The 5,611-nt window shown below is 33.2% G+C and overlaps 1 protein-coding gene across 1 annotated transcript in view; it reads right to left on the bottom strand.

Annotated features, from left to right (window-relative positions):
* The window catches only part of mfng (MFNG O-fucosylpeptide 3-beta-N-acetylglucosaminyltransferase), a 13,003-nt gene extending 12,807 nt beyond the window's left edge, over positions 1 to 196 (bottom strand). The window contains 1 exon segment of the mRNA XM_043223540.1: positions 1 to 196. This exon segment is cut by the window's left edge and continues 186 nt beyond it. The gene's annotated coding sequence lies outside the window, so the exon portion shown is untranslated.
* Between the last annotated feature and the right edge of the window lie 5,415 nt (positions 197 to 5,611).

A 5,611-nucleotide genomic window follows, 5' to 3' on the forward strand; every position in this document is an offset into this window, starting at 1 on the left:
CAAAATGAACGAATAATAATGAAATACAAGAAGCGGCGAGTCTCTGGGTGGGTTGGGACGCGCGGTTCCAATTCATTGTGATTCCGTAAAAGTTTTCGTGTGGGTAATCCTGCCTGATGCCCCTCACGCGCTCCGTTAAAGCGGAGGATGGATGAGCTGTCATTCACTTTCAGGCTTCGGCAAACTTTTTACGCCCCGCCCACTTTCCGGAGTGACGCTCGGATGGTGAGTGATAAGATAAAGTGGCTGCAAATGTGCAAATAAACCAAATTTCCTGTTGAAAACTTATTTTCGAAGGCAAACTCCATCCGCACAAATAGTATACTAAAATCACCGTCCGCTAAATGCGATTATAAAGAGTGGGGATAATAAAGTAGCCCATCACACACATTAATAGCATCATTATCTGTAAAAATGATTTTTAAAGTCATTTTTATACACAATGTGTATAAAGCGCGAGACAAAATAAGTTTGAACTTACTTTATATTGTAAATAGAAATAAAGATTTGTATTTTTCTGACTCACAATTAGTTTTTTTTTTTTTTTTTTTTTTTACAAATTTTAATGTATCAATATGGTTTCATTAAATAAAATTTAGGCAACATATTTATAAAATTGTCAAAGTTTACATTTTACACACACACACACACACACACACACACACACACACACACACACACACACACACAAACAAATTATAAAAATAAATATAAAATTGTATATATTATGCCATTAATATATCTTTAAAAAAATGTATGAGCCTACATAAAAATATAAAATTACATAAATATAATGTATAAAATATAATATTAAAAATCAAAACATATTAAAAATATATATTAAGCAGGACACTAATTCACTATTTGTTGTGATAAATGTGTTATTTCAGCTGTCACATAATATCTATTACAATATTATATTTTCCAAGTAGAAAAGGGATCAGGATAATTATCAGATTTTCAGCATTCAGTCAATTAAAAATGATATATATTTATAAAATATATATAGTATTTGCATATTTTACAATAATGATAATTGTATTATTATTATTATTATTATTATTATCATCATCAAAAAGTAAATACTATTTGATACAGTATTAAATATACGTTAATATTAAATATAATAAAAATATATATTTATGACTTAAGGTTAAGAGTTAATAAAAACTATATTCATATTAATATATTTGTGGTTTCAGGTGTCATGTAAAATAGTAGGCTATATGTCATTGTAAAAACAGCATGTTATTTGTAGTGTGAGAATGTATATTTGCTGAGGCAGTGTTTTCAGAGGATTCACGTTGAGGGAGGTTCCCAGCTCTTTAAGTCCCGTTTTATTTCTGCTGCTTCACTGTATAATGCTGCAGGCATTCTGGCATCTGTCCTGAACTACTTTATCGTTTCGGAGTACTGCGTTATCCTTACTGTTATTCCAAGCAGCTATTGTCAAGAAGTCAAGTGCACATGTGGTTTTAAACGTTTATTGTATTCAAACACTTTTTTTTTTCCTTTTTCTGGCTTAAACTTCTCCTGAGGTCAAGAGGATTTAGGATGACATGATCGACACAAACCTCGCAGTAACCTTCATCAGCACCTTTGTTTGTAATTTCTCAGCCGTCTCCTCTTTCATCCATTCATCCATTGCAACCAGTAACCAGCTGCCCCTTTTTCTCCGTCCCCCCTCCCTCGGCGGCCCCATGGACGGGCGTCTGGTCCCTTAGGTAAATCAGAGATGTCCAGGCACACCCTGGCCAGGAAAGACCCAGGATCGGTTTACGGCCTACCTGAAAAGATCCTTTTAATACGGCAAGTACATTGCTCCCTACTTTGAACAATGGCAGACCTTTTCAGACTCTTTATGCATTGAAAAGCCCTTTACGTGCCTCCTGACTTGCTGTTCTGAATGCGAGATTCATTGTAGATATACAGTATTTCGTGCAGACAAGAGAGTGTTAGGTAGAGCAGACAAAACAGGCTGCATAAACGCTTCAGATCCTTTAAAAAAAACCACAAAAGCCTTGGATCTTTCAAACTCAAGTTTGCAAACAAATAGCAATGTCTGCAGACGCCAGGTGTGAGGGTTAACAGCAACAATAAGAAGAAACCAATTAAGTTCCTGATGATGGAAAAGAGGTAACTATTCTGTTTATGTGAGGCCTCTTTAATATTCTGGTTGTTTATGAGACACATCAACAGTCAAAAAGACTGAAACACATATTAAGTACTCCATCTGAAAACAGGTTTTGATAAATGAATAAATAAATGTTTTTTTTTTTAAGTTTGATTGCCTTTTAAAGAGGAAAACGGTTTAGTTTTTATGTGAGAAAAGCAGGGTTCTTTCATTAACACCAGATTCAAGGACTTTTTAAAGCACCATTTATTTTATATCAAGCACCTATTAAATTCACACCCGAGCACATAGCTTCATGAAAAACCTCTTATGGTACTTAACATTTCACTTACACTTAACATTTACATTAAGAAAGTCAGGGTTATGAGGTTTTGGATGCGTTGGTTGCGTAAATGTAGACCATTCTTGTTTTAAGAAATTTTATTAAGTTCATTGAAGTCAATGGAGTTCACGCAAATGCAATTTCTCAAATATTAATAAAAACATATATTCTTGCATGATACAGTTTTTTCTGTAATTGTTGTAAAAAGAAATTCTCAATGTGTAAAGTAATAAAAGTGGTTGAACAGGACTCCATGCTTACTTTTCGTTTTAGTACCATGGTTAAAAAGTTTGGGAGCAGCTTTTAATCAATAATCAGAAATTCTGATCAAATATCAGCCTTCGCATTACGAGATGATAATTGACTCCTTAAAGTGTGAAATTGGTTTTACTTTTGTAATGGCATTTTTCAAGCTTTATTAAAAGTAAACCTTTTATGTCAAATTCAGAAAATAATATTTATAAGCTTTTTAATATGATATATATATTTAGGCTTGCTACAGAGGTGGCACAGAAGAACACAAAAGTGGCTTGTAGGTGCCTTTTCAGTTTAAAGAGGTTCAGAGATGGCATGAGTGCAATTAAATCAATAAATTCATATTAAGGGTAATGTTTTAACTAAAACATTTTGAAAAATGATTTATTAAATGATTTAAATAACAGAAATATTACTATAAAAAAGAAGATAACACTGCTAGTAGGTGGCAGCAAGTCACTGAGCTTATCGCTGAATCATTCCTTCAATTATTTTGTTCGAATGGCTGATTTATAGATCAATCTCTTTTGCTCAATGTTTGCTTAATATCAAGACTACAAAGTGTTGTCATAATGGGGTTAACTTGGGACAAAGGGGGAACTTTCTTAAACTCCCTTAATTTCTTAATTAACTATTTTGTAACTAAAACAGTGGTTTGTGAAACTTTTGTCGTCAGAATGAGCGTCCTAGTTCTTTCTTCTGATAAACAAAGAAGATATTGTGGAGAATTTCATTGACAAGACAGTTGCTGGTAGTCATTGATTTAGTTTTTTTTCTCCCACAGTATAGAACCGTTCTGATATTTCAAAGATGCTTAAGTTCCCCGAAATGACCAGTGGATGTCAGTGAACACCATCAAGCTCAAATTATAAATACACAGAGAACAGGCCAAGAATAAATCCAGTATCAAATAATTTCAACACTAAAAATCAATGAGTTGCTAATGTTGTGCGTCTATCTCCATATGATTGTTTCATATCAATTATCAAGACTACAAAGTATTCTTATGACGCAAATAAAGACAAATACAACATCCTGATCCTTACTTATGAAGATGAGACTGGTTCAGTTTATGACCCTTTTCATCATAATTTTAGGAGTTATTGTATTTTTCTTTGAATGTAATGTTTTTTTAAATGTATAAATCTTTTATCAGGACCTCAGATCTGTCGTTGTGAAAATCTGTGAGTTTGTGGGAAAGAATCTGTTTTTCAGCGATTGATAAAGTGGTGGAAACAGCCACATTCAGGCACATGAAGAAAGACCCCGTGGCCAACTATGACACCCTTCCTTGGTTCAACATACAAATCGAAAAACCCAAATATTAAACTTCTGTCATCAATTTCACACTCTCATGTTGTTCTGAACCCGTAAGATCTTTGCTAATCTTCGAGACACAAATATAAGACATTTCTGATACTATCAGAGATCTCTCTGACCCTCAGTAGACAGCAACGCAACTGCAATGTTCTCAGGTCCAGAAACATAGCAAGGACATTGGTAAAAAAGTCCATGTGATGAAGGGGGAAAGAAAATAGTAATAGCATAGTTTATTCAGCAGTTCTTCTCCCAGCGTTACAGTCTTTTGCTATTTTGAAGAGTTCCCCCAGAATGTAATTAGCGTTTTTTATGTTTAGTAGACAGTATGATTGTAATTAAACTGACCCCTTGAGCAAATAATGACAGAATTACATTTTTTGGAGATGGAGTCAATAACTGACTGGGGCTTTTTTCTAACCGTGTGTTTTCAGATCCTTTGACACAATCTATTGTATGAAGTGCAATATATAAATAAGAGTGATTTTACCAAATTCTTTGTCGAAATGTTTGTGTGCAGTCTGTTTTGAACAATTTTGTATTTTTGAGAATTGTATTAGTAGCCTACAATTTGAAAAGAAATCAATAAAATAAGATTACGTCAAATAAATCTCAAGTAAATTGTAATTACTCGGATAAAGCTGTGATTACTTATTTTTACTGGGAATAGGTTTCCTACGTTTAATTAAGTAGATGGAACTCAGATCACCTTGTTTTAAGTTAAAAAGATTCACACTTTTAAGTAATCGCAATTTAATTTAAGTTAGTCCAACTTAAAATAAAAAGTGACAACGCATGCATCATTTAATTATAGCCTACTCTCACAGAAGCTGGAAGAATTAAAATGTCAAAAAAAACATTTTGATGGCGGATTGTAATAAAGAAAGGATTATATGACACACATGTGAATGAAATTCAATTCTATTCCATATATATTTTTATTTTAAAAAACAACCAGTTTGAAGGGAGCATACTTTTCAGTTTGAAGGGAGCATGATTTATTATAATGCTTTTTCCCAAAACAAAGTGTGGCAGACCTATTATTTACTTGTTCAGATGACAATATGGTGAAAACTCTTATTTGGCTCGTATATTCCAAGACATAGTCTAGAATCTGTGATTAGTAAGTACAGGATTCCCACCGGTGGAGTGACTGACAGCTGGAGCTGCACTTTGAATTGCAATACCATGTTTTTAAACATAGATGGTGACAAAAGGCAAAACTTACAGACTGCAGCTTTCATCATTTTAAGGCAACTGTTTTAGTTTTTATAGGTTAAGTCAACTGATCTCTTTTTCGATGTATCAGTTGACTTTATAATTAACATTACAATTTTATTCTCCCATAGCACAGTACCGTTCTTATATTTCAAAGATGCTTTAGTTCCCCAAAATGACCAGTTGGATATCCGCGAATTCCATCAAGCTGAAATCATAAACATACAGAGAACAGGCCAAGAATAAATCCAGTATCAAATCATTTCAACACTAAAAGTTAATGAGTTACTTATGTTCCAGATTTTTAATGAAGTTCAAGATTGTGCATCTCTATATTGTTGCTTCATATCACATATCAAGGCTAC

Source organism: Puntigrus tetrazona, chromosome 22 (genome assembly GCF_018831695.1).
Source record: "Puntigrus tetrazona isolate hp1 chromosome 22, ASM1883169v1, whole genome shotgun sequence".
Taxonomy (NCBI): Eukaryota; Metazoa; Chordata; class Actinopteri; order Cypriniformes; family Cyprinidae; genus Puntigrus; species Puntigrus tetrazona.